At 46.2% G+C, this 12354-nt stretch overlaps 1 protein-coding gene across 1 annotated transcript in view; it reads right to left on the reverse strand.

The window, feature by feature from the left end:
* CEP68 (centrosomal protein 68) overlaps positions 1–6245 on the reverse strand; it is a 23484-nt gene extending 17239 nt beyond the window's left edge. Inside the window, 1 exon segment of the mRNA XM_077485958.1 lies at positions 6081–6245. The gene's annotated coding sequence lies outside the window, so the exon portion shown is untranslated.
* Positions 6246–12354: the final 6109 nt, after the last annotated feature.

Below are 12354 nucleotides of genomic sequence, written 5' to 3' on the forward strand. Positions count from 1 at the left end.
GGTATCAGGACAGATTTATATCTTTTAGTGAGACATCCAAGACCTACTCTTGCACTGGAAATGTAGACTGACCAAAGATGGTGCGATAGTGACCACTGCCTACGATGATCATGCCATTTCTGTACAAGTGTAGTAACGAGCCCTCAGATAGGAGGTACTTTCACTCAGGGATATATCATGCTGGAAAAGCACTATATTTGGAAGAATCTAAGGTATTATAAACTAATTGTATTGTAGGGCGAGGATCATGGTGGGTCCCGACACTTGTGAATGGTCAAGCAAACATCTCCTGCCCATTGTTTTCAGGGCAAGCAGATATCTCCTGCCCATTGTTTTCACTGAGCTTTCTGCTTGTATGTTGATGATTGATTTAGCTGCACAGCAAATACTGAATTTTAGTGCAATCCCTAAAGCTAGTAATTCACAGATCTAAATTTGGCTGGTTCAGCAGGAACCAGCCAAATTTCAATCCATGTATGTGAACTGTGGTCAAACTGAAGTTGATCAAAGGATCGACTTCTGTACAACTGCCCTGTTTAAAAAATTTCCACTCTGCGGTGCAAGCTATAGCCTGCAGTACTGATCAGTGTATTCTGATGGCAGGGAAGTCTCTCCGCTGTCAGAATAAGGAGGATTCCTCCTCCCACAATGGGTGGATGGAGGAATCGAGTGACTCATCTATGGCCAGATATAAAGAAGAGGTCCACTCACCGCTACAAAAATTAAAAGCCAGCAGCTACACATACTGCAGCTTCTGACTTTTATTAATAGGGCACATACCTGTCCTGGAGTCCAGCGATGTCAGCACCGCAACTGATGTTTCCATCAGCTATCGGGTGCTTCCGCCCCCATTGCAGGTAAGGGAACCCAGCAGTGTAGCCTTACAACTTCACGCCGGGAATCCTACTGCGCATGCGCTCCACTCCGCTCATCTCTTCTACTGGCCCAGCGACAGGGGGAGGAGTGAGTGGAGTGGTGACGTCAATAGCCGTGGCCATAGCTCCTGGAAGTGGGAACAGGGTACCCGTCAAAGAGGAGACAAACAAGAGGAAGTTTTACTTTTGGGTGGAACTCCACTTTAATTTGTCCATATGCTGGTAGATTTTCAATAAAAGTTTGACAGTACATTTGATCATGCGATCAGAGATTTGATATTATAAAGAATAAAGTACTTCAAAATTCTACTGGTTTTATTTATTTTTTTATTATTCTTTATTAGTTTTGCAAAAAAAAAAAAAAATACTAAATCAGAGCCTCTGGGCATACCTGACTCAACTCAAACAAACCACAATAATAAAAAAAAAAAAAAAAAATAAAAAAAAAAAAAAGGAAGACTAAATAACAATCTAACAAAACAGCTGCTAAAATTCTACTGGTTTTAACATTCGATCAGAGTGGAAAGCATGCACACCATTAGAAATTTGATCTTTTCGCTGTCACTACAGTTGAAAACGAACATTGGTTTGATAGAGAATCCAAACAATACAAGAGCATTTTTCAAATAAAGTTCTACTAGTGTATGGCTGGATTTAGAATGCCTATGTTATGGTAAAGTAACCATCTACTAAGCACATTTTTTTTACTTAAAGCTGAACTCCAACTTTTGTTACACTTTACACAATTCATTTGGGCCAAGCTAACTATGCCCCTCACTAACTTGTGGGGCTGCTGGATGTGCGGTATAAACTGTATGTAGCTAAGGCTATATACAGCATACCGCACAGTGTCTCGGGCGCAAGCCAAAAACCTTCCCGTCTCATAGCGGGAACACAATGCAGTCTATCTGAGCCATGCTCAACCATTTATAGAAAGCAATGTATTCTAGCAATAAATACAGAGCTTCCTCTGATTGGCTGATGTTGTGACATCATCAGCCTACATCTCTGACTCAGCCAGAGGAAGCTTTGTAGAGTAACAAAAGCTGGAGTTCAGCTTTAAACATACGAAAGATCATACAACAGGAAAACATTAACAACACTGCAAACATGGGAGGGAGGCTGAAGATGAGGTATAAAAACCATGTCTCCTTTCCACAACAAAGCTAAATGAACTCCGATTTTAGAACATTTTATATTTTTTTTTGCTGAAGGGGAGAAAAAAAAAAAAAAAAAAAAAAAAAAAAAACACCATCGCCAACTCCAGTGATCCGAGTCCTGTGCCGAGCAGCTACATTGGTACTTACTGAATACAGGAGGTCAACTGCTTGGCACATGCCAGAGAGTGCTTTGTGCCTCATCCAATCAGAAAACTATTTTCATTCGTTCAGAAAATGAAAACTTTACCCCATTGATTTCTCTCCAGTAGAAGGGTCTTTGCCATGCAGGCAGGAGAAAAGCATTTACTTTCTTTGTTACAGAATTAACTTATTGACACTATAGCAACAGAATCACTTTAAACATCTCAGCGATGATGGTGTATAGACATGTCAAAAATATAGAACCCAGAAGTCCTGTAAACAAAATATCTATACATGGACAAAGTATGTGTGGATCTGTATGTATGCAGAGACATCCCTATTTATACATCTTTGCTCTATAAAGATAGATAGATACACAGAAATAGGAACATGAATATTCCTTCAGACTATTGTGCTCACTTGTACACACCACTGTCTGTACACTAGGGCTGAAACAACTAATCGATTAATCGACAACTAATCGATTATGAAAATAGTAATCGATTAATCAGCCAGTAACATAACGGGGTTAAAAGTACATTAAAATTAGCCCTTTATAGTACAAATAATCACTACTGTAAATATTACTTTCACAGCTCTACAGTGAAAAAAAAAATTAACCCCTTACAGTAGTGATAATCTGCTTTTTTTTGTACTATAAGGGCTAATTTTAGTTTTTTAACCCCATTATGTTACCAAACGTCTTAGGCTCGGTTCACACAGGGGCTACTTGTCCAGGCGACTTAGCCGCCTGACAAGTCGCACTCTGTTCTGTACTATGGAACCGTTCTAATAGGAGCGACTCAAGTCGCTCGACTTAGAAAAAAGGTTCCTGTACTACTTTTGGGGCGACTTCAGGTGACTTGCATTGACTTCTATACAGAAGTTGTTTTGCAAGTCGCCGCTGAAGTCGTTTGCAGGTCGCGTCTGTGAGTCGCGCTGCAAGTCGTGCCGCCCCTGTGTGAACCGAGCCTTAGGCCTCTTTCACACTGACGTCCCGTTCAGGCCCGCCTGTCAGTTTTTCAGGCGGACCTGAACGGGTGCTCCATAGAGGTCTATGGAGCGTCGGATGTCAGCGGTGACATGTCCGCTGACATCCGACCCGCTCCGATCCGAAAAAGTGTGACGGAGGAAAAAAGCTATTTTTCCATCCGTCTGCGGATCGGATGACGACGGGCACTGCGGTCCGTCGTCATCCGATCTCCCATAGGGGAGAGCGGCGCTGTGACAGGTCCGTCCCTGCGCAGTGTGCAGAGACGGACCGGTCATCTCTCTGCTCAGCGGGGATCGGCGGAGTGATCCCCGCTGAGCAAACGGATATCCACGGGGCGGATCAGAACTGATTCGCCCCGTGTGAAAGGACCCTTAGACCTGGTTCACATCTATGTGTTTATTGGTGCTTTTTGCAGAAATGCACTACAGTTCATTTACATGATTTCCTATGGGACACGTTCACATCTGAAAGGGTCAGGGACTTTTAAACGCAAAATGATGCTTTATTGGTTCAATATACTTCAATGGAGAAGCTGCAGAAAAGCATGTAATGCGTTTTTGCAGCAATTTGTGTTTTTTAATCTGCCTAAAAAAATAAAATGCAAATTGCGGTAAAATCACAACGCACAGCAAAAAGCACTAAAGAAACAGATCAAAAGCAAAACTGCATAGGTGTGCACCGAGCCTTATGCTGGCCTCATGGATCAGTTTTCAGATGAGAATATTCAGACGAAAAATCTTTGTACATTCGTTGAATGAAAGAATTTTGTTTGCAATTTTCACTTGTTTTTAACATTCTGTTTTTAAAATGAATGTAATTTCTGAACAAAAACCCCATACATTGTCTGAAAATTCCTTTCACCAAGAAGTTTTCTATTATTTCCAAATTTTCCTGTTATTGTGGTTGAAAATGAACGTCAATTTGACCCACTTTATTTTTTAAAGGTTATTAACCGATTAATCGAAACAATAATCGGCCAACTAATTGATTCCAAAAATAATCGTTAGTTACAGCACTACTGTACACATACTTGGTCACATAACTATGGCTTAAATGACAGTGGCAACATACGCATATTAGTCATTTGTTTATTTCCGAATTCCTTTAACGAATTTAGACAAATTCCTTTATTCAGAAATATCAGAATTTCTCAGAATATTCGGAAATTCAAAATCCGAAAATCTGAAAAATGCAGAAATCCAAAAAGAAGGAAAATACGAAAATCTGAAATGACTATGGAATGCAATGAATTAATAATAACAATAATAAGAATTATAATAAAAAAAGTATTATTTTGTTCCATTTGTTTAGATGCGGCATTCGTTACTTTGGATAATTCGTAACTTCAGATAAATTTGTATTCGTTATGTTCACAAACAGCCAAATTTGAAAGGAAATTCCAATGCCTATACTTTAATAGTCATTTCTAATTTTTGGATTTTCCTTTCTTAGGTTTCGAATTTTCAGATTCCAAAAAAGAAAAACGATGTGTACACAGAGCTGGGATATAGCTGGCAAATATTAATTTGAAGCCTTTCTTGCAAGGCTTTGTTCGCAACAGTGTATTTAATTTACATTTGACTGTTACAACCTACAGCCAGGAAAAGGGTGTACATTTGCTTGTTTTCTTCCACATGCAGGTCAATGTCAGCACAGAAGCAGCTCAAAACATCTCAGCTGCAATCCAGTCAGGCCTATGTACACAAATGCTAAGATTCTGGGTTACACTGCATTAAAGCGGGAGTTCCGCCGTTTTTTTTTTTAAAGTCAGCAGCTACAAAGACTGCAGCTGCTGACTTTTAAAATAAGGACACTTACCCGCCCAGAGCGCCCGCGATGTCGGCACCCGAAGCAGATCTCTCGATCGTCTCTCGGGTGCTGCCACTGCCATCTTGGGTATGGGAATCACGAAGTGGAGCCTTGCGGCTTCATTTCCCGGTTCCCTACTGCGCATGTGCGAGTCGCGCTGTGCAATAAGGATGCTCCCCGCTGTCTCTGGGATCCGTGTGTGTTTCCCAGCAGACAGCGGGGGACACGCCGGAAGTGGCGTAAATATCCGCAGATATCTATGCCGGAAGTGGGTGCAGATACCTGTACTGTACAGGTATCTGCACCCCCCTCCCCCCTGAAAGGTGCGAATTGTGGCGCCGGAGGGGGGGGGGGGAGGGTTCCAATGAGCGGAAGTTCCACTTTAGGGTGGAGCTCCGCTTTAAAATAACCCTCCCAACTCCATACTTACCTCAGCAGCCCACTCTTATTTTTATACTTCTCATGCCAACGTCCTCATGGTTGCTGGTCCTGTCTAGCAGTGATCCCTCATTGCCTTGGCCATATTCTGAGCATCTCCATTCATAGACAATGTATACCAGGGACAGGGGAACCCAGCTAGCACGCGCTAGGGACAGTGGGACGCCGCTAGCGTGCGCCGGGGACAGGGGGACCCCTCTGGCGTGCGCCGGGGACAGGGGGACCCCTCTGGCGCGCGCCGGGGACAGGGGGACCCCTCTGGCGCGCGCCGGGGACTCGGGGAAGCCGCTAGCGCACGCCGGGGACACGGGGGCCCCGCTAGCGCGTGTAGGGTACAGGGGGACCCCTCTGGCGCACACAGGGGGACCCCGCTGGCGCAGACAGGGCGACAGGGGGACCCCGCTGGTGCAGACAGGGCGACAGGGGGACCCTGCTGGTGCGCACCGGGGATGCCGCTAGCACGCGCCGGGTACAGGGGGACCCCTCTGGAGCGCACCGGGGACAGGGGGACCCCACTGGAGCGCACCGGGGACAGGGGGACCCCACTGGAGCGCACCGGGGACAGGGGGACCCCACTAGCGCGCATACATTCCTCTCACACATAAGCAGAGGCCGCCCACAATAATGTATACAGAGTCCCGGACCTGCGCTGGCCGCACTCACCTCACACACCACCTTCTCCCGCCTCAGCTCGGTGATAGTGAGCAGAGCGCCGAGCTCACATACATGACAACCAACACCTCTTCCTCTGTCCCCTCCGCGACATTCCGCCCAGACACGCCCTCTATTGACGAGCCTGGCCAATCACAAGATGGCGGCTCAGCCTCCACAACCATTCTTTCTTGGCTAAACAAAGGGTGTGGCTTTCTTAGATGTGGCTCACCAATCATAATATGGCATGCGGATGTTAGGGGCGTGACGGATACGCAACCAGGCTGATGTTCACTGTCCTATATCGCTCATTTGTCATCTGTATTGCGCCTCCTGCTGGTGATACAATCCGCTATGGTGACAAGCCCACTCCCCCTTCTATCCCTGTCATCAAGTACTTCATGAGCCTCCTCCTGAGGACTACACTTCCCAGGAGGCATCGCGTTCCGGGAGAACAGGAAGTGGGTATCTCTCCCAGGACTGCTCTCTTTAGATGCAGTTAGGCTTTTAGCTGTGTGGGCTCTTTTAGGCTTCATGTGCATTAAATAGGGTTGCCACCTTTTCTGTAAGCCAAACCCAGACACTTTAAAGCCGAGTTCTAGCCTGGGAGAGAAAAAAATAAAAGTCAGCAGCTGCAAATACTGTAGCTGCTGATGTTAATTTAAGGACACTTACCTATCCAGGGAGCCCAAGAAATCGGCACCCGAAGCCAACCCATCCATTAGCTCCAGGTGCAGGCGCCGGTGTCCTGTCAGAATACCGCAGCCCATCAGAAAATGTATTGGAAGTGACGTTCTGAGCAAAAAATGCTTACTGCGCATGCGACATGCATGTCAGCATGGCCGCTATGCGTTCCAATATGTTTGACAGAACACAATGGCAGCAGCGGACATCTTACACCCAGGCAGAAGGTGGCAAGGGCCATCTTGGTACACCCCGCACTGCTCAGTGGCAAACTGATTATATACGAAAATAGACGATTTCACTTGGTTGGGGTGAAATAGTCTATTTCAGTATATAAGGTGAGTTAACTGCTAAAATAAGTGGGAAATTGAAGACATGGATGTAGTAAAATACTGCGCCAACCCAAGGTATAAAAGCGGCCAACACAACAATAAGACTGATTGTAAATTGAAGACTTGCCTTGGTGTAAAAAGATGTCCACTTCCGCCTTCATGTTCTGTCCCATTAGGAAACCTATTGAAACACATAGAGGCCATGCTGGAACGCATAGCACAATAAGCAATTTTGTTTGCAACGTTACATCCGTTGTATTTTCTGATGGGTAGCGTTATGCTGATAAAACACCAGCATCCTTACTAAGGAAAACAGGAAGTGAAGCCTTTTGGCTTCATAGCTTGTTTCCTACTGTGCCAGACTTCTCATGTCTCCCGTGAGTCACGGAAGTCTCCCGCATTTGACTGCGGGCTCCCGGACACCCGCGAGCACTGGGCGATCTCCCGGCTAGGACTGTCACTCAGACACAGACAGAGCAATCCGAGCGGCCAAATGGAGTACAGCCACTCGAACTGCTCCGTCTTCTGTCTTTGGCCAGGGGAGGGGGCGGAACAGAGCCGGGAGATCTGGAGACACACCCCATGTTTCCATGTCCCCATAATTTCAGTATAAATGCAGCTGTTCTGTGAAGCCCTCAGAGTTTTTTTTTAGAGAACCTTAGTGAGCAAACAGCATCACGAAGGCCAAGGAACACACCAGACAAGTCAGGGATAAAGTTGTGGAGAAGTTTAAAGCAGGGTTAGGTTATAAAAAAATATCCCAAGCTTTGAACATCTCACAGAGCATTATTCAATCCAACATCTGAAAATGGAAAGAGTATGGCACAACTGGCAACCTACCAAGACCAGGCCTTCCACCTAAACTGACAGGCCGGGCAAGGAGAGCATTAATCAGAGAAGAAGCCAGGAGGCCCATGGTAATTCTGGAGGAGCTGTAGAGATCCACAGCTCAGGTGGGAGTATCTATCCACAGAACAACTATTAGTCCTGCACTCCACAAATCTGGCCTTTATGGAAGAGTGGCAAGAAGAAAGACATTGTTGAAATAAAGCCATAAGAAGTCCCATTTGCAGTTTGCTAGAAGCCATGTGGGGGACACAGCAAACATGTGGAAGAAGGTACTCTGGTCAGATGAGACCAAAATTGAACTTTTTGGCTTCAAAGCAAAACGCTATGTGTGACGGAAAACTAACAATGCACATCACCCTGAACCAGTGCCGGGACAAGGTCATCCAGCACCCAGGGCAAAGATACCAAACCGTTCCCCCTTTTTCCCTTAGGGTTGTGGTCAGGGTGCCCCCTACCCTTGAAATAAACCATTGCGCCAGGGGCAGCCTCCCCTCCTGCCCACCCCTTGTCCCGGCCCTGCCCTGAACACACCATCCCCACTGTGAAACATGGTGGTGGCAGCATCATGTTGTAGGGCTACTTTTTTCAGCAGGGACAGGAAAGCTGGTCAGAGTTGATGGGAAGAGGGATTAGGCCAAATCTCTCTTCTTAGAAGAAAACCTGTTAGAGTCTACAAAAGACTTGAGACTGGGTTGGAGGTTCACCTTCTAGCAGGATAGTGACCCTAAACATACAGCCAGAGCTACAATGGAATGGTTTCGATCAAAACATATTCATGTGTTAGAATGGCCCAATGGCCCATGCAGCCTCTTCCCGACAACCCTGGCCGTTGGTTGTTGGGGTCTGCGGGCGGGGGGCTTATCGGAATCCGGGAGGGTTTAAGGAGGCCCCCAGATACCGGCCCCCCACCCTATGTGAATGATTATGGGGTACAATGTACCCCTACCCATTCACCTGGTGAAAAAAATGTAAATAAAACACAACACAAGGTTTTAAAATAATTTATTGCACAGCTCCGGGGGTCTTCTTACGTCTTGGGGGGTCTTCTCACCGGACTCCTCCGCAATCTTCTGCTAGTTCTTTTACTAGCGGAGGAGCCCGGCTTTCTTCTTTGTTGCCGCCGCCATCTGGGGATCTTCTTCCAATTTCGGGGGTCTCGTCCCCCTCATCGGTTCTTCTTTGCCAGGCCTCCGCTTTCTTCCTATAGCTCTTTTACTAACGGTGGCCCGGTCTTCTGTCGCCGCCGCCTCTTCTTCCGACTTTGGGGGTCTTGTCCCCCTCTTCGGTTCTTCTTGCTGGACCTCGGCTCCTTCTTCCTGCTCTTTTACTAGCGGTGGCCCGGTCTTCTGTCGTCTCCGCCTTCTCTTCTTCTTCTCTTACTCTTCCTTGAGATGTTGACTCGAAGCTGTCTCTGCCCGTAATGACAGGGACGCGTTGTGCGGCGACTTATATAGGGACAATGGGCAGGGTCACCGGGTGATGTCCCTGCCCCTTATGATGTCACAGTCCCAGAGGATGCAAATTTCAAACGCCAATATAAAGGACTAGTAGTGGTAAAAAAAAAAAAACTTTTTTCTATATAATTCTCCTTTAAGGGGGCATGTCCTTTGTCTACACACTGTTGCTATTAGCTGTCCTTCGTTCCCATATGAAACTATAGATCTTGTGTCCTGTATTGTATGAATGAGAATTATGTTTACTGTACAAATAAATTCTTAATTCACAATGGTAAGCCGAATATGCCAACTAAATTAATGAATCAAGACTATAAGCCAATATCTTAACCTCATCTTGCTTCTTTGTCTCCTTCTGCGTTTTTGCATTCCCTTTTTCCTTCAGGGTCATACCAGTATTGGATGACTTTTGGCTTACTAAGTTTTCAAGGCAGCCGTTCCAGGACCTCTGATACTGATCTATCTGGTTTTGGTAGTATGTGGATCTGGCGCTGAAGGGCATCCACTGCCTGTCTGAGCTTCATTATTTCAGCTTGTTACTGCAGTTGAAGTTCGTTTTTCGTTGGGATATCTTTGGCGATATTCCACCGGATATCTTGAAAGTCCATTGATTTTGAAAGCCCAACTTTTGGGTTTAGATACATTTCCAATGTATCTAAATATTTTTAATCACTTGCTGCCAAATCACTTACCTGATATGTCATTTGACTTTAAGTGGTTGTACCGGGGTGGTATGCAGCTGCAGGCATCACCCCGGTACCGTTTTTTTAGAGTTGAGGGTCGGCTCTCTTTTAATAATTACCGAAGCAGCTAAGTAGCCGCTCAGTTGTTATTACAAACAGGGGGAGGGTGCGTCCCCTCCCTCCGGCAGCCTTCTGTGGCTTGCTCAGGCTCTCCCATCCCACTGGGAGACCCAAGCTAATAGCTGACACATCCCCCGGCTAGTAGGAGAACCGAAAGCTGGAATCAGCTTTGATTGGGTCGCCGCTATGGTAACCCGGAAGCAATTATTATCATTATTATACAGGATTTATATAGCGCCAACAGTTTATGCAGAGCTTTACAATATAAAAAAGAGACAACACAGTTATATTACAAAAAAAATACAAGAGGATTAAGAGGGCCCTGCTCAGAAGAGCTTACAATCTAATATGGTGGGGCAGGTGGTACAAAAGGTTATAACTGTGGGGAATGAGGTGATAGAAGTGGTAAAAGATTAGTTGGAGGCGTGATAGGCTTCCCTGAAGAGATGAGTTTTCAGGGATCGCCTGAAGGTAGCAAGAGTAGGGAATAGCTGGACAGGTTGAGGTAGCGAGTTCAAGAGGATGGGAGAGGCTCTGGAGAAATCCTGGAGATAAGCATGGGAGGAGGAGACGAGGGAGCTTGAGAGTAGGAGGTCTTGGGAGCAGCGGAGAGGGCGGTTTGGGTGATATTTAGAGACAAGATTGGTGATGTAGCTCAGGGCAGAGTTGTGAATGGCTTTGTATGTTGTGATTAGTATTTTGAATTTAATTTGTTGGGCGATTAGGAGTCAGTGTAGGAATCAGAGGAGAGGGTTGGCGGACGCTGAACGGTGGGTAAGGTGGATAAGACTGGCAGCAGCATTCATGATAGACTGAAGAGGGGATAGCCTATGGAGAGGCATGCCAATGAGAAGGGAGTTGCAATAGTCAAGGCGAGAGATAACAACCGAGTGAAGGAGGAGCTTGGTGGTTTCATTTGTTAAAAAGAGGCGAATTTTAGAGATGTTACAGAGGTGAATTCTACAAACTTTTGACAACGATTGGATTTGGGGGCGAAAGGACAAGCCAGAGTCTAGGTTTGCACCTAGTACACTGGCATAAGGAGGTGGACTGATGGTTGCATTGTTGATTTTTATGGAAAAGTCATGGAGGGGGGGATATTAATAGCTCAGTTTTAGAGAGATTTAGTTTAAGGAAGTGGTTGCGACATCCATGCTGATATGTCAGTTAGTAATGCAAGAGAACACTGAAGGAGCGAGGTGAGGAGTAGATAGATAGATATATTTGGGTGTCATCGAAGTATAAGTGGTATTGGAAGCCGTGGGCGGCTATCAAGTTACCAAGGGAGGAGGTGTAGATAGAGAAGTGAAGGGGTGCAGGAACGGAGCCTTGGGGGACTCCCACAGAAGGGGTCAATAGAGAGAAGGAGACAGAGTTGTAGGTAATACTAAAGGAGCGTATCACATACCTTGTGGAGACTGGAATGTGATAGAGGCCTCGCTTGCTCCTCCCGCCTACACTCCTGAAGGTGGGAACAGAAAGTATAAAGGCAAGGAGTGGCATGAGTTCCGGGTAGCTGGTTGGTGATGTCCCCTCTGAAGGTGGGTAGAGCTGGCAGTCACGGTCCTTGGAGCAGGAAGTAGAAGCAGCTGGGCACCAGAATGTGGACAGGAGCGAAACCAGAAGAAGAGCAGCAGTCAGCAGTAACCAGGCAGCAGGGTACCGAATCAGCAGACAAAAGCAAGTCCAGAGGGCAGGCCAAGGTCAGGTAACAGCCGGGCAATGTGGTACCAAGTCAGCAGGCAGATCAAGTCCAATAAACAGGCCGAAGTCAGGATACCAGGTAACAGAGTAAAGGAGCAAGCAGAGGGATAGTTCAAAGGCAAGCCGGGTCATACACAAACAGGAACAACGGATCAGGACTTGGTGGGTCAGGAAGGAGCTGAAGTTCATCCAGCACTTATTTGCAGTGACAAAGCTGTTTAAATAGGCCACCGGGGCGCCAAGTGCTAATTGCTGTGTGCACTTGCACACACGCGTGCGCACATGCACATATCCGTGCGTGATGAACTGGCAATGCGGGCATTATGTTGGTCCTTTGCTTATAAATATTAGCATGTGTGCAATGTGTACGAGCATGAGCAGGTATCCGCACTGGCCTTTTAGTGGTGGAGGTCTGGTTTACCTTACAGAGCACTGTGATAGGTAGGCAGAGAGCCAGGAT

This window comes from Lithobates pipiens, unplaced genomic scaffold (genome assembly GCF_037356315.1).
Source record: "Lithobates pipiens isolate NorthernLeopardFrog02 unplaced genomic scaffold, aLitPip1_a1.2 Scaffold_18, whole genome shotgun sequence".
NCBI lineage: Eukaryota > Metazoa > Chordata > Amphibia > Anura > Ranidae > Lithobates > Lithobates pipiens.